At 45.2% G+C, this 23,904-nt stretch overlaps 1 protein-coding gene and 1 long non-coding RNA gene across 3 annotated transcripts in view; one reads left to right on the top strand and one right to left on the bottom strand.

Annotated features, from left to right (window-relative positions):
* The window catches only part of Ablim1 (actin binding LIM protein 1), a 281,810-nt gene that overhangs the window by 29,413 nt on the left and 228,493 nt on the right, over positions 1–23,904 (top strand). The window lies entirely within an intron of this gene.
* LOC110285911 lies at positions 8,627–11,993 on the bottom strand. 2 transcript variants are annotated; one of them, XR_003835576.1, is made up of 6 exons: positions 11,885–11,993; positions 11,703–11,771; positions 11,275–11,380; positions 10,796–11,001; positions 9,415–9,535; positions 8,627–9,036 (listed from the first exon to the last, which is right to left on the bottom strand). It is a non-coding gene; the product is annotated as an uncharacterized LOC110285911 (long non-coding RNA). The 2 variants fall into 2 exon arrangements; XR_003835575.1 differs by having other exon boundaries at positions 10,800–11,001.

Genomic DNA, 23,904 nt, shown 5'->3' with positions numbered 1-23,904 from the left:
CTGTCTCTGTCTCTGTCTCTGTCTCTGTCTCTCTCTCTCTCTCTCTCTCTCTCTCTGTGTGTGTGTGTGTGTGTGTGTTTAGCCTCCTCTATGTTTATACATCTAGGACACAAACTTAGGGAATGCTGCCACCCACAGTGGGCAGGTCTTTCCAACTTTATTAATGTGATCAAGATGGTCCCCTATAGATATGCCCAGACAATGAAGCCTCTCTCTTCCGATGATTCTAGATTGCTTCGGTGTGACAATTAAAATTATCTATCACAGCGACTGTGCCATTGTCTTGCTTGAAAATGGTTGGAAGTAAATAATCAATAAAGGAGCATACAGATCAATCAAATCTCACCTCATTTGGGGGTAGATAAGTGTTTCCAAAGAAGGCTTTTAGCATGTAGTCCTTAGAGATATCTTAGCATTTCCAGTCAACCAATGGTTTATAATATTTAAATGAAAGAAACCCAGTGATTAAAAATATCCAGGGCTTACCTGGCATGCACGAAGCCCTAGAGTTTAATCCCTAGCACTAACCAATTTGTGCATGTGTGAGCACACATACCAATGTGCACACACAAATGTATACACACACATGTATACAAATACACTCACACATACTCAGGAACCTTCAATGAATACTCATGGGCTTTGTTTTACATATTTTTATTTATGGTAGAACATTCATACTTAAAAGAAAGTCAGCTTAACAAATATTTAAAGATAGCATTCTGCCCAAATCATGAAAATGTATAAAAATTAAGAGTAGATATCCTGATTGTAACCCTAAAACCCTTTGTTAAATATAGAGTTCAGAGGTAGTAAGTAATTGATACCTGATAAACCTGCAATTAGATTGTACTTACATTTTGTTATGTTAATCCATAAATAAGTTTCCACATCTACAAAACTGACCGGATCCATTTCACAACTGGATAGTGTTCCAGTGACAGATGTGCCAGCATTTAAAGGCAGTTCCCACTGTGATTCCCTGGAAGTTGTTGTTGTTGTTTACCTTTTTGGACTTCCCCCTAGCATCTGGTAATACTGTCCTCATCAGCTCTAGATTTTAATTTAGAACAATCTGTGTCATTTGCAGGAAACAATGAAGAAAGCCTTATTATTCAAACTGAAACATTGTTTTAAAATGTAGCTCTTCAGTCAAGAGTCTGACCCTTCTTATACAATGGCCCCCTCTCTCCATGATCTCTTTTTCTGCAGTCACTATCAATTCAAGATAGTAAATAGAAAAGTCTAGAATTAAACGGTTCCCGAGTTTTGAACTGTGAGCCTTTCTCAGTAGCCGTCACCACCTGGGATGAGATTCTTCTCTTTGTCCAGCACGTCTGCCCTGACCATGCTACGTTCCTGTTACTCGTCCGGTGGCTGTATTTATGAATTGGGTGCTTCTTAGGCGATGGCACTGTTTGTGTTCATGGAATCCTTGTTTTCCTTAATAATGGTCTCAAAACACAGAATGTCCATTTTGTGGCCAATTCAGATATACCAAAGCCGAGCCAGGAAGGTGTCCTTTTGGATGTAAAGGTGAGCACACAGTGGAACATTTTTGAGAGAGAGAGAGAGAGAGAGAGAGAGAGAGAGAGAGAGAGCAGCCACACAGGTAACTTTCTGACAGCTCATCATCATGGTTATCCCTGTTCCTATCGATTGTTCCAGTGCCTAATTAAGAAACCAGTGTGTGTGTGTGTGTGTGTGTGTGTGTGTGTGTGTGTGTGTGTTTGTTTTGTTGAGACAGGGTTTCTCTGTGTAGCTTTGACTGGCTTAGCCGCTCTGTAGACCAGGCTGGCCTTGAACTCAGAGATCTATGTGCCTCTGCCAGCTGAATTCTGAGCTTAAAGGCATGTGCCACCACTGCTGGGCAGAGATGAATCTTTGTAATAGACATGCATGGATACCTGTCTGTAGGGTATGGAACATCAGGCATTCTTTGAACACATGGCTTATGGCTAAGAAGGGAACCAGGCGCTGGTGAAATTCATGTTGTGAGCTGTATCATTTGGGAGCATGGGAAGAGGAGGCAAAGGGAGAGTTCCTTTCCCTTAAAAGACAGACCTTTCTTCTAAAAGTGCACATAGTTCTTTCCACTTTTGGCAGGTGTTCTGATGGTCAGCCTTGTGCTCTTTGGTACACACTTTCAAGGGTTAAAATCACACCTAACATGGTGCTGTCTGGTAGAATACACCAGCATCTGTCAGCACGGCCTTCAAGTAGCAGACCACTGCACTGACCCCATTTATTTATGACCACCACTAAAACCCAGAGCCTTTTCTCGTCATAAAGGATGGCCTCTGTATTTTCCCGATTGCTGTATAAGTATAGTTAGTCTCTGTCAATATAGCACACACACTATCCAAGTTCCTGTAGCTAGAAGTCCACTGCCATGGTGTCTGTCTGGTAGAGTGCCAACCTTCCTGTGAACACGAACTTAAGGCTTCAGACACTTCTTTTCCATACTCACAATTTTCCCTTTTAACAAGTCCCCAGGGAGGATGTGTAGGAGTCAGAATTTAATAATGCCCAGATTTCCTCTTGGGTAGAGTAACAAAGACTTCCCAGGGAAGTGGTGGATATCTCCCCGGATGATTTCCACACAACACCAAACAAAATAATAAAAGAGAGTCCCCAAGGGAGCGTGGCACACCTCTGCTGAGACCTCTGTCCACTTTGGTGCCTGCTCCCACTTTCTATACACTATAAAGCTTCATGCGTAAACAGCTTAACATTTCTATTTTTGAAAGTACTTCTTACTGATGATTAATGAGTGGACACTATTAAAATATTCAGGCACATGCCAGCATTTCAGACCAAGTTAGGACTCACACATGCCATGCGTGATCACTGCTCGGCTGTCAGACCCAAGTTTCCACAGCACCCTGGAAGGATTGTTACCATTTTGCGGAGCCCTCTGTACCTTAGAACTATGTGTTTTATGTCCAAAATAAGAAAAAATAGTGCAAAAAGGTTTTCTATTAAAGAAATGGTTTCATGATTCCAGCTGAAAGTAGGGGCTGTACCTGTCATGCTCACAAGCAGGGCGTCTGTTGCTCCTTTTTATTTATTTTTCTAATAGAAATATGTCCTAGAGCTGAGCTGAGCGTCCTTAAGCCTTGCGGTATTTAGTTTATTTCCTAACATTGAAACAAGGGCTTAGCATTACTTGAATGCCAATCAGGTTGGCGTTTAGCCATCTGGATTGAAGTGTGGGAATTGCCATTTCTAATGAGTTTACGTTTCAGATGGAAGAAAAAAAAGTGTTTTTAGCATGCTCATTTTCCGTGAAACGATTTTGTTTTCTTGCTTCTGTGATTCAGGAAATCAGTAAGGTATGTTAAATCTGTGGGCCTCTATGATACAATAAGTAAATAAATAAATAAATAAACAAATAAACCCAAAATAAAAAACATACAATCAACAACAACAACCACTCAACCAGCACTAAGTCAGGTTGTTCAAAAGCCAGAAGTAATATTTTGAAATAACGGTGTTTGCCAAGAACAACAGTCTTCAGCCTGAGTCCCAACCCTTTTGGGGGCTAAAGGACCCTTTCACGGGGGTCACCTAAGACCATATGAAAACATAGATATTTACACTACAATTAATGACAGTAGTAAAGTTATAGCTATGAAGTAGCAACATAAACAATCCTATGGTTGGGGGTCAGCATGGCCTGAGAAACAGTATTAAAGGGTTACAGCCTTGGGAAGTCTGAGAGCCACTGGCCTAGAAAGTAACCCCAGAAAGGCGACATTACCTGTCTTCACTAACCAGCTCGAGAGTCCTGTCTTTGAAAGATAAAGATTTAGTCTGGTGCTGTATAGCTTCTCCCTATCTCGCTTCTAACTCACTTCTTCATCTACCAACTCCACACACCACAGGCTGTAAAGAGAAGATGGATGTTGGAATTTCTAAAACTGGCTGTCTGTCCCTCTAGGTCTTGAATAAGCCTCAGCACTATCAGGGCATTTAGATGGTAAAGTCTGAACTAATGTTTGTGAAATTCCGTTCTACTGTGTGACTGTACAAGTGTGAAACAATTTCTTTTACCCACTGTCCACTGAGACCCCAGTCATTTACATCTCTCTGTGTTTTGTCTGTTGTGGACCAATCGTTTTAGAGACCCCTCCCCATCTGGCCTTGAATTCTATCTTTAGTCTCTTGGTTCCTCACCCTGGAGTAAGTGGACTAGTGAGGCTAGCTGCATCTACAAGCTTCAGAGAGAGATGTTCAATGCATACGGTGGGGAATAGTGGGGAAGACATCTGACACCAACATATGCCCTCCACATACATGCACACACATGTATCTACCTGCACTCACTCCTGCATGTGTCCCCATACACATGCAAACAGGCACACACATGTGGGTGGGTATCGTGTGGGTAGGTGTCCGTGTGTATGGAAGCTCATGCGAGTGTGTGTGTATAGGAACACATGTTGTGCACACACACATACATACCCAGAACTGTAACACAGACACACAGGCAAACAGACAGACACACACACACACATTCAACAAAGAAAGAAAGAGAGGAAGAAAGAAAGGGAGTATGTAAGGAAAAGAGAAAAGAAAAGAAAAACAAAAAACAAAACAGAAAAGAATCTGAGTTCACCTTGCTGGTGTGCTGGCTAATTTTGTGTCAATTTGAAACAAGCTAGAGCCAATCTGAAAGAAAAGTATCAATTGAAAAAAAATGCCTCCATAAGATCTGACAGTAAGACATTTTCTTTCTTTCTTTCTTTCTTTCTTTCTTTCTTTCTTTCTTTCTTTCTTTCTTTCTTTCTTTCTTTCTTTTCTTGCCCCCACATCCCAGGGTCGGGATTCAAGACAGAATTTATTTGTGTACCCTTTGGCTGTCCTAGAACTCTCTCGGTAGACTAAGCTGGCCTTGAACTCATCTGCCTTCCCCTGCCTTCTGAGTGCAGGGATTAAAGTTGTGTTCCACCACTGCCCACAAGAACATTGTCTTAATTAGTGACTGATGAGGGAGGGCCAGTCTGGTGTGGGTGGGGCCATCCCTGGGCAGGTAGTCCTGGGTTCTATAAGAAAGCAGGCTGAACAAGCCATGAGGAGCAAGCCCGTAAGCAGCACTCACTCCAACCTCCACATCAGCTGCTTCCTTCAGGTCCCTGCTGTGGTGCCTGAGATCTTGTCCTGACTTCCTTCAGTGATAGATGATGTCTGTGGAAGTGTAAGCTGAATTAACCCTTCCCTCCCCGGGCTGCTCTTTGTCACGGTGTTCTATTCATCACGACAATAGTGTCCCTGACTAAGATAACAAATCAAGAAGAGATTCTTCCCATTTCTTTTAAGACTTGTCTGTTTGCTGCCTCTTTTTAATTCTTGCCGGTACTAGCTGCCACACTCCCACAGATGGATCTGGGGCATGCCAGGGCACCACCTTCCTTCCTTCCAGAGTTGCTCCTGTCTCCAGGAACACATACTTGAAACTATTTCAGATGCATCTGCTTTAACCTCCCTGGCTTTTACTCTGGTGTGTGAAGACACAGAGCTGGAACCCCTGTCTCGATGGTGGGTGGTTACTACATCTAAGGGCATTGATATTTTAGACCACCCTGTCATGTTTACAGCTGATCTCAGTGTTGTCTTTGAACTTGTGTTTTGATAGCTGTTGCTGATGGGCCTTTTGTGTTTTTTCCCGGCACACACGCCTACTTTGTTATTGTGAGTTATGATTAATAAATATGTGTGATCATTGGTTTTATTACTTCTAAAGCAGGAGCTGAAATTGTAGCTCAGGGCTGTTACTTTTTAATATACAACCCTGGCAGTCAACACACTTACTGGTCTGTTTGTTTCTGTTTGGCTTGGCTTGGTAATCAACCCTTGAATTACAATGAGGATTAAGTCACTGAGACCACTTATTACAACCTTATTTATGATGTCTTTGCTTTAATGCTAGCAATAATCCTACCCAAGGGCCAGGCTCTTTTTCACAGATGACAGATGATGGAATAGTGGACTTCAAACCCAGTACATTCTGGTTCCTGGGGTGGGGCACTTAAGGTCATGTAAATGGTTCTAGAAAAACTCTATCTACCACCTGTCAAGCTTCTGTCTGCTGAAACTCCAGCTCTTTCGAAGCACATTATATAAAGATGCGACCTCATGGGCAGATTTAGAAAGAACACAGCCCCGTGAATGGTAATAAGGGTGAAATTGGTGAGGAGGGCCAAGCATCTTCCTTCACTGGCATTCTTGAGTCTGAGGCATATGCATAGAACTGTAATTACCCTTGGCTCGTAGTGTTCTGGCTTGGCAGTGTGGCACCAATGTGACCACAGCAGCTCCTTTACCTCAACGTGTCATTTGTTTGGTTATTTGGAGAGAAGGTCTCACCATGCAGCTGTAGCTTCTAATTCACTAGATAGACCAGGCAGGTCTTGAACTTGCAGGTCTAGGAAGCATCAGTCCTCAGGCCTACTGCCTCTGCCTCCAGAATTTGTAATCACTGCTATGTGCCTCCGTGCCTGAACACTTTTAATTGTAAGACCTGCATGGTTATCAATGGAAGCTCCAAACTGAGGGTTTCCAGTTGTCTTCCAAGCCCTTGATACAGATTAAAAGTGGGACTATCTTCTTGTTACTGACCTATGCTTAAAAACAAAAAGCTTAGCACTCTGTTGGCATCACAGCTACCCAAAGAAATAGTTTATCCTGAGACAGGTTGATGTTGTTCCAAATATAGTGCATCTACTTCTCTGCTTGTCATTTCTCTCCACCAGGTACAAGTTCACTAAGTAATAGGGATTTGAGCAGCATGGTTCGTGGGGATGCTCTTGGGGTCAGGGCTTCTGGGCTATTCAGTATGACTGTACATATTTGAATAACCCAGAACTCATTTTGTATATGTGCCACACGCTAGCTTGCTATGTGCTCTGTGTGGGGTTTCAAGCAGCTTTAAGTCTTCTATGAAACCAGTATAGCTAGTGTGTTCACTCAGACACTATTCCTGGGACAATGAGATAGCTCAGTAGGAAAAAACAAAAGCTTGCTACCAAGCCGGATAACCTGAGTTTAATCCCCCAGACAGGCATGATAGGCAGAGAGAACAGACTCACAGGAGTTCTATGACTTCTTCACATATGCTATGGTGTACACACATACATACACACACACACACACACACACACACACACACACACACACACACACGCACACACAGCACATTCGCACACACATGCACATACACACACAATGAAAGAAAACTTTTGAAAGAAACTATTGCTGCCAAAGGCCTTCTAAACCTTTTTAGAATGTTTATTTAATTATTAGGTGTTTGCTACATTTTTACCAGCTGGAAGGTGCTATGGTAGGCCCAGTGAGAGACGTGCCAAAGTTTACCCTCAGGAAACGTGTCTTGTAGTTACCAGGCTCAGCTTTTCTATGGAAAAATCCAGTAAGCAGTAGTCTATTGCCAACCTTCTGGCATGAATGCCCTGCAGGCAAGCCCATAACATCAGCAGGAGCCCAGTGGACCAGGAAGGATTCTTTTCACAGACAGCCGAGTGGGACCTCAATGGCCTGACAGGATTTGGGAAGCAGTGAGTTAGGAAGCAAGTCTACTAGAAGAGGAGGAGGAAGGGGACAGAATATGGGTTGAAAAGATGGAACCCCAGTTTGAATCAGAATGAAGATGTAGGGGGACTGATCCACTCTCACAGGCCTTGGAAAGCTGTGTGGGACTGTGATGTGGAAGGCTGGGTGTGGAGCTCTGGGTGTGAAGTGCTGGAGTTTGGACTTGGGTAAACAGAAAGCATTTGGAGTATTTCTGAGCAATGTGATACTGTCATCTAAATGGTGCATTTGATGGAGAACCAGACCCAGGGTGAATAAGTCTGGGAGCAAGAGGCAGACAGTGAACTGTGTGTGGCAGGGTACCTTAAATCTAGTTGCTAAAGTAACATGGTCCTAAGCCAGGCACGGTGGCAAATGTCTTTAGTCCCAGAACTCGGGAGGCAGAGGTAGGAAGATCACTTGAGCCTGAGAGCTTGAGAGAGAGTACTGTGGGCAACATCAAGACCCCAGGAAGCTGCAAGAACCTGAGACAGGCGCTGTTGGCAAAGATGCAAATGACAAGATGCTGAAGACCAAGACGTCCCACCAGAAGGAACCGGTTTTGGGCAGGCTTGTTTCTGACATGGTTGGACTTGGCAGCGGTACGGAGTTTGCTAGTTATTGGAACAGATGCGTCCTTTATCTAAATATAAAGTGACTGAATTTGAATGTTGTAAATCAGTTTTCCCAGACACCGCTTCTGTTCCTCAGGTGCTGAAGAAAATGGGGTGTGACTTCTCTAAGAATTCCTCTCAGCAGGTTCCAGCTCACAACATAAATAAATAACTTCGGCCCAGCGTGCTACAAGAGGTCTGACTCTTACATTGTTGAGTATGGCTGATTAAATTAATTCCAGAGACTAGACTTTAGATCTTCAAAGGGCACAGTTTTCGCCTGTGGTACAGCATTTTACTGGCTGAGTGAGAGGCCATGGAACCAAGTGAGCTTTGAGTTACAGTATTTCTGCCCTGATGGACATGCTTTTGAAAAACCTGTTTTATGTTTCTAGCCAATTTGGAAGGTTCAGAATTCTCTCCGTCTTCCCTGCAGCCTTAATCAGGGCTCCACCTCTCTGTTCTCTCATGGTAGCCTGATTACCCTCAGTGCCCAACTCACGCCACCCACTCATGCCAACTTATCACTAAAATAGTGCCTGTCCCTTGCCCAGAGTGCTGCTAAATGATTTTGTTCACACAGAAATGTCCGGATTCTGTAAGTTCACATTCATGGCCCTATGCCATGTGATCCTGTTGGCTTTCAGGAGTCATATCACACAACCAGTGGTTCTAGCATAGTCTTTATTATTACATTCATACTAAATGAATGCAATAATATACACTGAAGGAGATGAATGTTAAACTAGGTTTCACTGGGAGCTGTGGAGGACTCGGGTGGTTCATAAACCGCTTGCTGCTTGAGCGCAAAGACCTGAGATCAGATCCCAAGCGCCTGTGGAAACAAACAAACAAAAACCAGGTGTGGGGGTGCACTCCTTCAATCCCAGCACTGCAGGGAAGAGGGACAGGCATGGAGGTCCCTGCTCACTATCCAGACAGTATAGACAGATCAGTAAGCTCTAGGATCAGTAAGACATCTTGTCTCAAAAAATAAAGTTGGGAGTGAACCCTCAAAACATTAAGTATCAGTTTGCCATATGACTTAGCAATTTTACTTCAAACTATAAAACCAAGAAAAATGAACACACCTTTTTTTTCCTGAGGACCTGACTTTGCCCCCCACCCCCACCCCAAATTAAAAACAAGAAGTTTGGTGCTGGGGAAGCCAGGGTAAACAATTCCCCAGGGCCCACTGTGCAGCCAGACTTACCCACGTCCTTGGTGAGCTTCAGAGCAGTATGAGACTGTCTAAAAATGAACTAGTAAAGTATCCAGCAGGCAGGAACATTAGCAATGGCCTCTACACGTGCATGCCTGCACACGTGTGTTATCTGTGCACGCAAACACACAATTTGTGTATAAATATTTATGGAAGCATTATTCATAATAGCAAAAATGCTTGAAATAACTCAGAATTCATAAAAGGATGAGTAGATACATAAATAATATATTGAGATATATAGATAATATAATGTATTATATATATATACATATATGTATATAATACTTATCACTAAAAATAAGGGAGTCTCAATGCATGCTGTAATAGGGGTAGAGTTTGTTTGGTGAAAGAAACTGGAAACTAATGTCACATGCTTTACAATTCTATGTCTAGGAAAAAAAAGAAAAACAGAATCTACAAGAGGGAGACCAGGGAGTGAAATATAGATATTTCTTGCTAATCAATACAAACTGTCTTTTAGGGGCAGTAGCCATGTTTGGGGATTATATATTAATTAAGGTCTCACAACTTTGTGCACACAGTAAATTCTACCAAAGATTCTTGAAATACTAACAGGATTGAAGGGTGGGCTGGGTGTGGCGTTCAGTCGCGGAGAGGGAGGGGAGGATGAACTGTGTGTGAAGATATGGGGTTTACTTAGGAATCAGGCTAGAGTGTAACTGCAGAGACTCATACATGTCCTGTGCATTTATATAAGTTTAGCCTGCGTTTGTTTAATTTATGGCTCAGTTACATAACCCATCTGGGATGCGCTTAGGCCTCGGAACACTGCAGTGACTGATCAAAGCTTAGCAGCTCATCTGGAGGTGGAACTGGTGCTCAGTATAGGAGGCAACTGTTTATCGTCCCCAGCTCCCTTCAAGGAACACATTCCTTGAGTACACGTTAATTTAGAAAAGAAACGTCCCTTGCTATATAAACAGTAGAGCAATTTTTTTTTTTTTTTTTTTTTTTGGACAAAGGATGGAAAACTACCGAGATGGGATGTTTCGCTCGGATGAGGTGAGGGTTTAGTGACACGCTACTTCTGTTCTCATAGCCCGTATATTCCAGAGAAGTAGCTGGAAGAGCCAGGAAACTGTGACTCTTCAGCTGGCTCGTAGCTTCACTAATAATTAATCTAATGGGCTGAACAGCTGACCAGAGGGCAAAGTAGTCAGAAGGAGGTTATGTCAAAATGCTGCCTCCTGCCTGGTCCCCATAACAGAGTCACAGTCTCATTTTCTTGGACGGGTTTTAAGAAACACCCTGGGGTTACCGCCATTCCATAGCTGAGTTCCGCGGTTTCTTACACCCCGTGTCCTGAAGGCAGTTAACAGGATTCACAGTCCAGGTCTTAAACACTCACTCACTCAGTGGTTACTTTCAATTTAGGAATCAGCTGTCAACATTTGATCCTCAGGGCGTATTTTTATTTCGCTCCAGTCATGTGGAACAGAAGCCTTTAGTATTTTCTAAGGGTCTGTGCTTCCTCGGATGTCCCAGAGTTTGATGGTGTCAGCTCTGAAGCCAAGGTGGCAGTCTGGGCCAGCTGGGAATCCGGTGTACTTGCGGCTTAAGGACAGAAAGCAGGTACTTTTGGAATCAGCCTGGAGTCACGCGTTGCCCTGCCATTCCTGTTAGCATTCCTTCTAGGCTCCGCCCCACCGTTACCTGGCAACAGCCAGGTACTGCCTGACTCACTATAAAAGGGGCTGCTTTCCCCCTTCCTCACTCTCTTAATCTCTTACTCTCTCCTACTTTTACCCTCTCTGTCCTTTCTCTCCCCATCCCCCTCCCCCTTCTCTCCCCATACCGCCCTCTACCAAATATATTCCTGGCTCTTACATTTTTATAAAACGCAGCAATTCGCTCATTGAGATACCTCGGTGCGGATTTTCTCTAAGCCTCAGTTTCCTCCGCAGACAAGAGTACAGAGGAACAGCAGCCCAACCTGAAAGGTGTTGAGCAGGAACCATGTTACTGTTCCGTTCAGTAGCTGGGAGGGTGCCTGTGTACGCAGCAGAGGAGGCAAGCTGAATGACTGCGTTAGACACTGACTCCTCCTGGGCCCAGCTGGGAAAGAGCAACCTCACGAACACCTTAAAGTGCTCGGAATACCCAGGAGAACAGTAGGAAAGGTGGGGTGGGCACCTCGCTGCATAGGATTCTACACCTTTGCCACACTTGCTTGGCACTTTAAACGTGAATATGGTTGGATGACTTAACAGGACCCTCCCACAAACCCACAGTCTCTTGTCTCCAGAAGTAATTACCGTCTTGCCTTTGGTATTACTGCTGCCTTGTTTTCAGACCGTCTCCATTTGTGTGCCGATCAGCAAACCCTGTAAGTCGATGGTCAGAGTGGTTCTATTCCTCTGAGAGCACATAGCTTTCCTCCTCCGCCCCCCCCCCCCCCGCTTCCTCCCCTGACTTAGAGATTGAAACCTGTTCGTACCTGTTTCTTATAGTCCATTCCTCTGTACTCCTCCCTCCTTTCTTAAGAAGTGGGCCTTCTCATTTCTGCCTTCCAGGCTGGCTCCAAACCCCCAGGTGCCAGAGATCCTCTGGCTTCAGCCTCCCGAGTTGCTGGGATTATAAGGACGCTGCTGAGCCCAGGTTCTCTTTTTTTTCCTGCTGACTTGTGTTAGTTTCGACTGTTCCTGGTGTTGATGGATATTTAGAGGCACGGTCACTCCATTTTTTTTTTTTAATCTCTGTGATTCACTGAACAGTCTTACCTGTGTTGTGTCCCCCACTCCCCCAATCCTGAAAGGGCAACCCTGGACCCACATGCAAAGTGAATGGACCAACAGGAACTACTGGGGCTTTGGGTTGAAGGTCTTCCCTTTCAGCAACTATTCACAGTTTGCCCTCCGAAGTACTTGCATGGGTTAATCTTACCCGCAGTGTAAACAGGTTCTCAGTACTCCACAGCAGCCTCATCGGGCTTGAGGATGGGGTAATATCTTACTCTCAGTGTATTTGGCATTTTCCCAGTCACTGAAGAGTCAGAACATGGCATGTTGTGTGACACCATCCCAGGGAATGTGAATAAATGTCTGCTCACCCCAGATTGGGATCTTTCCTTTCATACTGGCTGGGCGTGGCCCCAGTGTAACTCCTCCCATGCTTGCCCCTCCCAACGTAACTCCTCCCATGCTTGCCCCTCCCAACGTAACTCCTCCCATGATTGCTCCTCCCAGCCAGCGTGTTTTTAATTTACCATTTCAGCCATTAAAAGGTACCTGCCCTATATTCCCTCTCCCTAGACCCCAGATTTCTGCAAAGTTACAGATTTCCAGGGTTACAAATAGCCTGCGAGTTTTTTTTTAATAGGGATTTGCCCATCCATCCTCGTACCCAGAGCTATATTCTGCCCCTTGCTCATTTTGATGCAGCAATCTTGAGCCTCTGTGTCTCTGGCACATTTCAGCATTTTCTACTGTCAATTTCTCTTCCTCATGAGACTCTTGGCCAGGAAGAAACAAGTAAGTCGTCACGAGGCTGCTGTGCTGCTCTGCGCATGCCCAGGGCTGGGCACCCGAGGCTCACTAGCTCAGGTTCCTGGCCTATCAGTGAGGCAGACTGGAAAACAGTCATTTCAGTACCATGTGTTCAGTGCTACAGTAAGGAGATATGTGTATCAAACTATGGTTGGAGGAATGGGGCGGGCATTAGTGCAGCCCGAGCTGGGTCTGAGAGCTCGAGTGGAATTTTGCCAAAGGGAAAAGGCGGACAAGTGTGACAGGGTGCGGAGTTGTCCTCCCCATACCAGCCTGTGACAGCAGGCATCTCGTTCCTGGCTTTTCATGCCCCTGGGTAAGGACAAAACATTATCTGCTTAGACACCACAGCATTCATGTAAACTAATGTGTTAGGGACATAGAAGTACCATAAAAATGTGAGTGCACACATGTGTGTGCCATATGACGTGGAGTACGACTACTGTGCATGCCAGACAAACGCCCTGCCGCTGAGCGATTCCCTGAACCCCTCCTCTGCTTTATATTCTTTACTTTATATTTTGAGACAGTGTCTCACCAAGTTGCCCAGGCTTGCTCCGAACTTAACAATTCTTCTACCTCAGCTCTGAAACAACTGGAACTATGGACCTGTGCCATCAGACCTGGCTGACATTGTATTTCTTAATGAAGGTTAATGGCTCATATGTCTGGAATTTATCAGGACAAACTATGACCAGACAGTAGGGTCTGATTAGAAGGCTTAAGAATGATCTGTGCAGGGTAAGGCAGTCTCCGAGTCTTTTCGGTCTGATGGGTGGTTAAAGCCAGAACACACGGTCTGAGTGGTCTGTGCGGTGCTTCTGCCTAGGCTCAGAACATAAGCAGGCCTCCTGAGACCTGTCAGAGTTTTTGTCCAAGTTCAAGATCTCCTTGTGGTGCCCCCTCTCAAGAGGTGGTACTTGCCTATCAGGAGCTGTTCATTACAGAATTGTTCCGAGTGGGTGGGATCCAGCCAGGAACGTGCTTGGGAAGACAGTTAATCTAATCCCACCAGCCTCTGAGATGTTACCTGATCTATTAATAAACAGCGCGGCAGCCTCCTTATCGTGCCCAAGCGCAACCTCTAACGGATTCCAAGAGCAGGTTTTCGTGGAGCCACAGTGACATTTGCTATGATCCTGAGTTTTCAGGTAAACTCGGGACCTTTGTGGAACAAAGCAGGTGCTGGGCTCTGGTTCCTTGCTGGGTTTCAGGTTGTGTCACCGCTGGGAATAGCTGTCACTGCGGGAGCACTATCAGCTGTCCTTCTTTTTTTTTTTTTTAAAGATTTATTTATTTATTTATTATATGTAAGTACACTGTAGCTGTCTTCAGACACTCCAGAAGAGGGAGTCAGATCTCCTTGCGGATGGTTGTGAGCTGCCATGTGGTTGCTGGGATTTGAACTCCTGACCTTCGGAAGAGCAGTCGGGTGCTCTTACCCACTGAGCCATCTCACCAGCCCTCAGCTGTCCTTCTTTACCGGTGCATCTGCATTGGTAGAGAGTGAAGGCTCTGCAGGTCTGACGTGGAGAGTAAGGACAACAGTTTGTGGCCCGTCCTGTACAAGAGGCAGATGACTTTGGTGATTTTGTTCTCTTTAAGATTAAAGTTTTCTATCTCGGTGCTTCTTAAATTTCTTTTTTGAGAATTTTATGCATGTCTACTACCATGTTCTTGGTCTCACCCACCTCTCATTCTTATCCTGCAACACCCACCAGAGCCTTCTAATTCATCTTCCTCAATGCCTCATGTTTTCTTCTTTTAAAATTACTTATCGTTATTTTAACCTACCAAGTACAGCTAGTATTTCCCATAAGCATGCCGGAATACAGGCAACTCTCCAGTAGCCACATCCCTCCATAAAAGAGTCTTCCTTCCCCAGTTGTCTTAAACTGCCAATATCTTGTCAGCTAGGGGTTGGGCTTCTGGAGAGAGGAAGTTTAGCATGTGTGACAATATGACTTAAAGGTGACTAGAGAGATGGAAACGTAGTTAATTCAGCAGACGCTTAGCTTAGCTTAGCATGCATGAAGCTCTGAGGGGTAAAGATGGGGGTGTTTACTAGAAATCCATTTCCTCCTAGACATCTGTCCCTTCTAGCCCATCAGCTAGAGTGGGCTGGGTTGTCGAAAATGCATTTATTAGAAAGGCAAATTGCGCATAACACTCGTGTACTTCTTCGTGGCTTCTTTTGTAGGATTAGCAATAGAGAGTCAGTATTCTGAAGTGTCTGTGGAGGGCAAACCCTTTTCATTTACTTACAGAGTTAAGAGGCTGCAGTGGGTAAACATGGGCAGACAGGACTGTTCACAGAGGCCGTCAGTACAAGGCTGCTGAGACGGTCCAGTGAAGGATGAGTGTGCTGAACAGAGCTATCTACCTGTTTCTCAAGGCCATACGACACATAAACCTTGACCAGGGTGGCTGACTTTGTTACCAAAATAGCCATTGCTTTATGGAGTATGCCTGGTCCCAGCTAACCTCTCCTAACCAGTCTGAGGAGAGCAGAAGTCAGTGACCTTGATGGACCACTTCCACCTGATGCTCTAAAGCTGTGTGAAGGCGTGTGAACGAGAGGACTTCACACTCAAGACTCACTGTGGCTGTTCAACCAACTGAGTGGCACGGAGCAGATCCTTTGCTTCAGGTGAGACTGGATAACCTTCCTCTCAGGTTCTGCTCATCCCATACATAAACTACCCAGTACAGCATCTTGGCCACAGTAGCCAATGAAAACATGCTCATTTCACACTATGTGCCAAAGCCTAAGCCTCTATTTTCAGATGGAAAAGCTGTAGCTGGCATACATTCTAGTAGGGAGGTCAAAATTCTAATAAATTCATTTTCCATCATCTTTCCTACTTCTCATTACAGTGAAGGCCATTCTTGCCGGGTTTTCCCATGGTGGTGGCCATTGTCAAAAAATACCATACATGCATAAACAATGGCCTCACTGGGTGTGTGGCTGTGCAGTGAGGTATATTTCTGTGTTGGCTACTAGAGGAAACCCTATCTCTTCAGTTCCTTGTGACATTTTCCCTCTGTGTGTGAGTGCATTCATAGCCTGAGGTAAGATAACACAGTTCTTGTTATCTTGCTTTTCATTGTACTTTTTTAAAAGCTTACGTCCATGTTAAATACAGACTTGGGTCATCTGGATGATACTGGGCAGACACGAGTACTGGCAGTTCTTTGCAAAGACTACATTTGATTAGGAATCTAGGACTTCAGCACCTTTGAAACTGCAAGGGATTTAATTATTCCTTTGGCTTCTAGTGTGATTCCCCCTGGAAGACCTTTGCGTTAATTATAGGTCCTGGGGACACTTGGCAGACACAGCTGCTGCATCACTCTTCTGGGGAGGTAATTAATCGCTGGGCCCACTCTGGCCCCATTCGTTGTCATCCTCATGAGTAGGACTAGGGGGAGGAAGATTTCTGAACAAAATGAAAGCATGTGCAATCATACACACACACACACATCCATGCATATATAATAATTAATTATAAGTTATTTCTGCATACAGCTTCCCATCGTAAATCATGGGCACAGGCTGGGACTTTAGATCAGCATCACAGTCTTAGCCTAGCATTCATGAGGCCTTAGGTTCAATGTCTAGCACTGTGCCAGAAGGAGAAACAGGTGGGAAAGCGAGTGTATGGGAGGGGATGTAAATCATGCCATCCTTTGGGATTCATTCCTGATATTTTGCAAATCTTTTCTGAAGGGACACTGAGTTTACGCACTTCCTTCTTCACACGACTCTCCTTTATCAGTGTACCCGAACCCGAGTCTCAAGAGAATTTGGCAGCTTCTGTTTTCACTGCGATTTCGTAGTTACTCAGCTGGAGGCAGTTTGCCCCTCCGGGATATGAGTCAATGTCTAGAAACATTGTGTTTACTGCAATGGGGGAGGGGTGCAACTGGGTTGCTCTGGATGGAAGAACCTTGCCAGACACAGGGCAACACTCAGACAAACCCCAACCCCCTGCAAGGAACTATCTGGCCCCAGATATCAAAGGTACAGGGGTTCAGGCTTCTTAGTTTACCTAGCTGGACAGTCTCTCTATGTTGTTAGTTTAGCTGTTGGTGTAGTTGGTGGACAGGAAAGCCCATTAAACTATCCTCAAAAACAAAAACAAAAACAAACAACCACAAAACCACCACTGCCATCAGGTCTAGCTTCTTAGGATGGTACAAATATATACCAGCACACTATCTCATCAGTGATGGGCGTCCTATCCCCTCTACTGCTGCATCTACAACCACAGGTGGTGCAAAGGGTTAAACAGACCTTGGCTGAGAGAGTGATGGGAACACCATGGTCCTTGCCATCTGTGAGATGGACTTACAGCCTTGGTCTCCATGGAAACTTACACATCTCTTTGATGGCATTATGGTAACAACTTCTGTGACATCCTGGTGTTCCTGTGTTAGCGCCATTAGTGGAACTCACTAGACCTGTATTTTCCTACTGTTACTGTTGATAAATAGGTCTAAGCAGTGGAAACTGTTGCATGTACTTGGCCATGGGCATTTGTAGGAACAACTAGCACAAGTGAGCCTGGGGTTGGAGAACTAGCTAGAACCATGGAATAGAGTATCATTTGTTCTTAGCTTTGGAGTTGTTTTGAGTTGCCATATTGTCTTAGCCAGTGTTTGTATTCCTTTACAAACATCAGGACCAAGGAACAAGTTGGAGAGGAAAGGTTTATTCATCTTACACATCCACATTGCTGTTCATCACCAAAGGAAGTCAGGACTGGAACTCAAGCAGGTCAGGAAGCAGAAGCTGATGCAGAGGCCATGGAGGGATGTTACTTACTGGCTTGCTCAGCTTGCTTTCTTATAGAACCTAGAACTACCAGCTCAGGGATGGCACCACAACAATGGGCCTTCCCACCATTGATCACTAATGAAGAAAATGCCTTACAGCTGGATCTCATGGAGGACTTTCCTCATGGGAGACTCCTTTCTCTGTGATAACTCCAGCTTGTGTCAAGTTGACACACAAAACCAGCCTACACACACACACACACACACACACACACAATGTTACTATATTGCCCAAACTAGCTTTAAACTCCTGGGCTCAAGCGATCCATCCTGGGTGAGTGTCCTGAATAGGCAGGACTGTGGGCATACACCACTCCACTCAGCCTGTTCTTGGAGACTTAATGCATTCGGTTCCCCTCAGACTCCTAGATTATCCTTACTGGAATAAGATGATTTTAATGTGAAAATATATACACACTTAACATCATAGATGTCCAGGATGAGGTGTACCAAATGTCAGGAAATAGCTTCCCTAGAAAAATACCCTTTCATGTTCAGAAGGCCACAGGCCACACAGACAGTCCCATGAAAAATGTTCCTTCTTCTTGGGGATACTGTGGAGCATTGCTGCCCTTCCCCCCCTCTCTGCTGATTCAGACTATACCCCCATGAAGCCTTGCCTCTTGCCTACTTGCTGCCCTGAGCAGTCACAGCCAGGCTGGAGGCATTGGCTGTGACAGACAGAAGGATCCATTCTTCCTTCTTCACCTTGGCTGCTGATGCTGGTTCCACACCCCTCCACCTCCTGGAGGATTGGTGGCATGTCGGCTTATAGGATTTCAGATGACTGCCTGAGATGTGACAGTGAGCCAGGCAGGGGGAAATGAAAAATACTTTTTAATGGGGTCAGCGTGATTTTTCTGCCCATTGGAGAAGCACTGCTTCATGTTGGCAAGGACAGGGAGGATTCAGCAGGACTCATGCGATATCCTTGTAGAATCTGGTTGCTCTGACAAGAGTCCCTACCTCTTAGGACTTATTTGCTACAAGGTAGTCTGTAGCATGCTACTGTTACTCATATTTGTCTTTACATTGTATCTGTGGTAGTAATATCCTGTTCTTGGTGTATAAATATAAGGGTGGTTTGGTTTGGTTTAATGAAAGATCATGACTCTTAGGCTATGAGTCTGAGGACAGCCTGAGATTGCTGAGAACTTTTACATCTGCAGCACTGGGATCACACGTGTGTCACTGTGCCCTGTTTACATTGCACTGGGAATCGAACCGATGGCTTTATGCATGCTAGGCACATACTCCGCCAGCCAAGTCTCAGCCCCAGCCCCAAATGAAAGGGTCTTGCGTGCTTCGAAATGACTAATGACCCCCCAGAGGACATGTTACCTTCAGGAGTTCATATGGACTTCAGTGTTCCTCCTCAAGAGCCAAGTCCACCAAAGTGTTCTTAGGAAAAGGGAAGTTCCTGGTGAAGACTTAGGCCATGTAGAACATTGTTGATCTCCTTCACCTGCCTCTTGGTCCCTCTGTCCCTTGCCTCGCTTGGCAACCTAACCATGAGAGAGCAGCCAAGCAGCTTTACCCTCTATGCCCAGAAGGGTGACTGGGTGGCTTCTCAGGGAAGAGGCATTGCTGGGAAATAACGTTTCTTTTAAGGAATGTGATTTGCTTTCTGTTTGGCTTAACCTGGTATGTATGTTCTTACTAAGGAAAGAGCTGAAGATTCCCAAATTCCCTGGCTTCTTTCTCCCAAGCAACTGATTTTCCTTAGAAAGAATTGAAGGAAGGGGGTCGGATAGTGATCTTAGGTGTGTTTGTGAGAGCTAATGGTGTTTGGCTAAGTAATTAAGAGGAAAGGGCGTCCATTCTTCAACAGCCCCGGGATGACTGGAATTTTCGTTCTTGGCTCTCTCTTCCAATTCTCCTGGCCCTCAGCCTGTCTAGTAATTCTTTTTCCCTCCCTCCCCTCTCCCCATCACGTAAGCAGGCCTGTGCTTACGTGGAAATTCATGAGTTTATTAAACACATCAATGTTGGGAATATAGCTCGGTTGGTAGGGTGCTTACCAAACATGCATGAAGCCCTGGATTCCACCCCCAGGACCTCATAAACCTGAGGAGCTGGTCCGTGCCTCTAAATCCAGATGCTGGAGGTGGAAACCATAAGTTCAAGGTCTCCCTTGGCCAGAGAGAGAGAGTATAAGATAAGCCTGGCCTATGCTTTCAGGGCTGTCTCTACTTGGCCTTTTGTATCTTTTCCTGACTTCATTTTTGGTTCCCTCTTCTTCTAATCCCCCTTTTGTTTTTTGTAAAGATTAATCTTTCGCTATGTGTGCTTGTGTGTATCTATCTGTATGGAAGAGGCCTGTCATGAAGGTCTGAGGCCCTGGCTCTCTTGGTGATGGAGTCACATGGCTGAGAGTCCCCCAGTGTGGGTGCTGGGAGTCAAACCATGCTCTTTAGAATAGCAGTACACACTCCAGCCTCCCTTTTCACGTTCCTGAGGCAGGGTCTGTCATGGTTACTTTTTAATTACTGGGATAAGATGCCATGATCGAAGCAACTTATAGAATAAGTTTATTTGGGGATTATGGTTCCAGGGTGTCAGAGTCCCTGCTGGCCAATTAGTAAGCACACAGCAGGGGCAGGCAGCAGGCAGCAGGCTGCAAGCAGACCTCACAAACAGGAGAGAGAAAAGGAGGGAGGGAGGGAGGGAGGGAGGGAAAGAAGGAGGGAGGAAGGGAGGGAGGGAGGGAAGAAGGGAGGGAGAGAGAAATTCAGGGAGACTTTTCAGAAACCAAAGCTCCCTTTGGCAAGACCACACCTTCGAATTCTCTGCAAATATCCACAGATGCCAAGAGTCATGGGGGATAGCTCATTCAAACCCCCTTAAAGTCGCATTCTATAGCCCAGGCTTCCTGCCTCAGCCTCTCTCCACCCTCATCCCCAGCGTTGGGGTTGTAGGTGTATGCTACAAGGTCTGGGCTTCTGGTTTTCTTTTTTCTCCTCCCCATTTCTTTCCCCTTCTTCCTTTTAGAGTATTCTGAAGTTGATATCAGGTCATCATAGAGAGGAGACAGAGAAGGAGGAATATAAGAGAACACAAATTTAACTTAAACAAAATGAAATGTCTCTGCTATATAAGAATATATAATATGGAGTCAACTTATTTGCATCTTTCTACAAGTGAATAACTAAATGTTAAATAATCTAAAGGTTTTTCAGACCTGTAAATAGTTCATGTAAAATTATCTATTATTGACTTTAGTGTACCCAATTTCTGTGCCTGTGTGAACACGTGTGTGTGTGTGTGTGTGTGTGTGTGTGTGTGAGGGAGAGAGAGAGAGAGAAAGAGAGAGAGAGAGGACTGTACATGTGAGTGTGTATGTGTAAGGGTGTGTGTATGACTGTGAATGTGAGTGTTTATGTGTGGGTATGTGTGTGTGTGTGTGTGTGTGTGTGTGTGTGTGTGTGTGTGATCCAAGATAAACACAGGAGCACTTGGCACTTTGGATTCCTCTGGGCTGCCTGATCAGGCCACAGTTGGAGAACTACACCATAGCACCTGTGTATTGCATTCATCCCACTGTGATTTGAGCATGACAGTCACAAAAGTCACAATGTCGTCTTGTGTCTGGAGACCCTGAATTTTTCTCATGTGCAGCTTTCAACTCAAGATGCCAGGATCCTGTCAGGGCCAGTTGCTGATGATCTTTTTGAGTGCGTTTGGCAGGGATCTGGCAGCGTAGCAGAGCCAGCCCTGGACTCGATGTCTAGAGGATTACGGAGTGAGTACAGTTTGCTTAGCTGTCTGATGTGAGAGAAACAAGCGTTTCACCTCGATGACCTTGGTTTCCTTGTCTTTAGACTGAGCTGCTAAGTTGAAGACCATAGATGTTTCATATTCTAAAGCAGTTAATTAAATTACCTGCTCTACCCCTGTGACTAATAAACAGGAAGGGAAGGCTCTTAGTCCCCAACAAAGACGCCCAGCAAGGCCACTATGGAGAGTGCACTCAGGGCAGGATGTCGGTGGGGGCTGATCTTACTTACTGCTGTTCCTCCCTGGGAATTTCTGGGAGGCTTCTTTCAAGGCCAAGTTAGTGTGCTTTCTTCTTACTTTGTCCTCTTTGAGTGTCCACTCGTCGTGATGTTGAGTTGTATATTAAGAGAGAAACCCCATGTTTTGTACAACAGGGGTATAGTCGCTTCTGGTGCGATAGGCACCAGAAGTGGCTTCAAGATGCATGGATGCTTCGCTGGAGATTGTTTGGTTAATGGAAGGAGGGTCTTGTGAAAGGCTGCCCCTCCAAGGGGTGCGCCTGCTCACTGAAGCTGGTGGTGGGACACGGCAATACGGTTCCAGCTCCTTGGAAGCGCTTCCATGTTTGTAAAAGAAAATGCAACAAAGGAAAGTTCCAGGCTTTCCCTGGGTGCAGACCAGTGCAGGAAATGCAGTTAGAAGCCTTTTTAATTTTATTCCCTGGGTAAAAAATACCACTGAGGTGACTAATGTTGATTTTTCCTTTCCCTCTGTCTTGTGCTTGACTCTGACTCCACTGGAACGTGCCGTTTATGGCCAGAGATTGATGCTGCAAAGTTACGGGGGGTACTTTCTCCCCATTCCACACCTCCTGGGAATGTGGTCCCTTGAAAAGCAGGTGATTGCCCATCCCTCTGGAAGATGGGTTGTTCTGTCCTGGATCCAGGGCAGGGACTTCAGCCGTGCACATCTGCCATTTTCAGAAAGTGCCACACGTGTCCCAAGAAAGTGACAGCGTGGCAGAAATTGGCACCTTCTTTCAGGTTGTTTTCTTCTTTCAGGACTGTGTCCTCTTGTTAAACAATGAGCTAGATGTAAAAGCGCTCTGCCCTGGGAGCGGCGATATGGGAATAACTGAGCAGGTGCATCCTTCATGGCTGGAACCATAGCGGGAGACAGTGGGTAAGATGCACTTACAGAAATCACTGGCAATTTAGCTCAGCAGGTTCAACATTCCATCAAAAGACACCCGACCTCCCCCTGCCTCTCACCCCCAACCCCCCCCCCCCGTCCCCTCTGTCCCCCGCACCACAGTTGCTCTTAGAAGCACCTTAGAAGTGTCGATGAGCGCCACATGACCAGCCCTGTCATTTCTAGTTCTCCTAGCCACTTAGCTTTGCTTGTTTCATGATATGGCATCATGAAATAGAAAATGAATCCCTTGGGGAGCCTTGCACGTTAAGGATGCCTTGGCGAAGTGCAAGGAATCTCCCTGAAGCTAGCCCAGAATAGGCTGTAGTCTTTTCCTGTTAAACTTCTTATTTTGCACTGTCATAAAATACCCTGATGGAAAGCAAGTTATGGGAGGAAGTGTTTACTTTGGCTATGGTGTCAGAGGGAAGGAGTCCATCGTGGCTGGAGGGGGATGGGGGGTGGGGACAGGAGCATGGCAGCAGGGGCTGTGTGCTGGCTGACAATATTCTCATTCCTGTTCAGGAAGCTGAGAAGGGGAGATCAGGAGATGGCTTGAGGCTATAAAAACTCAAGGAAGCTGTGTACTTCCTCCAGCAAAGTTCACCTGCTAAAGGGTCCACGGTCTCCCCAGAAAGCACCACCTACTAGGGACCAAGTGTTCAAATACTGAGCCTGTGGGAGACTTTCTCATTCAAACTACCACATGCTCATTGATGGATGGAAAATTGTTTCAAATCTCAACATTGTAAAAAGGAACCACTACTGCTTTTAATAAGTTGTACTTTTAAATTAAATTTAAAAATATTTTACATTTATTTATTTATGTGTGTGTGTGTGGGCACATGGGTGCTCTGACTCACCTGTGGAAGTCAAAACAGACTTTCCACGATCTGTTCTTACCTTCTTCTGTGCGGATACCAGAGACAGAACTCTGGCCTCAAGCATGGCAGTCACCTGTACCTGCTGAACCATTTCGCTGGCCCTTTTGTAGTTACCAATTAATTTCATTACTTGACAATTTCATAAAGTATATAATGTATTATGATTACTCTTTCTACCCAATCTCTCTTTTCACCCTCCCACCCATGTCCATTCCACACCCCTCATCCCTGCCAGTCCTTTGCCTGGGTGTATTGTGACCCCTTTTGTTTATCTAGGGTCATCTTTGTGACCATTGGGTAGAAACTCTCTGTTGGAGCCTGCTGGGGGCTATCAGTGTATA

This window comes from Mus caroli, chromosome 19 (genome assembly GCF_900094665.2).
Source record: "Mus caroli chromosome 19, CAROLI_EIJ_v1.1, whole genome shotgun sequence".
Lineage (NCBI taxonomy): Eukaryota > Metazoa > Chordata > Mammalia > Rodentia > Muridae > Mus > Mus caroli.
Note: the sequence above shows the minus strand (reverse complement) of the source record. Positions and strands in the feature narration are given on the sequence as shown.